We start from the raw sequence: 388 nt of genomic DNA, 5'->3' as shown, positions 1-388 counted from the left end.
TTCTCGGTCATGTCGGCCGGCAATGCCGCCGACCCTTGCAAGGCTTCTGCAACACCTGGCTGAACCAATAGAGCTCTCATCTTTACTCTCCATAGGCCGAAGTCGTTCTTCCCATTAAATTTCTCAATGTCGAATTTGACGGAACTCATTTTCGTGGCTAGAATTTCTTCCAATGAATTCTACTTGCTGCCCTTCCATGAACTAGGCTTCTCCCCGTGAACTTCACTGCCTTCGTCAACCGAACCGCACAACCTGCGGTGCTGATCCAGTGGATCAAAGCTTCCACTGCTCACCGAATCTGTCACAATTCGGCTGCCTGCGACGCGATCTGCTTGCTCCTCTGTTCGTGAATGCCGAACTCCTCTTCTTCGTCGCTGGCCGCGAACAC

This window comes from Phalaenopsis equestris, unplaced genomic scaffold (genome assembly GCF_001263595.1).
Source record: "Phalaenopsis equestris unplaced genomic scaffold, ASM126359v1 Scaffold000002, whole genome shotgun sequence".
Lineage (NCBI taxonomy): Eukaryota > Viridiplantae > Streptophyta > Magnoliopsida > Asparagales > Orchidaceae > Phalaenopsis > Phalaenopsis equestris.
This window is presented reverse-complemented; position numbering follows the sequence as displayed.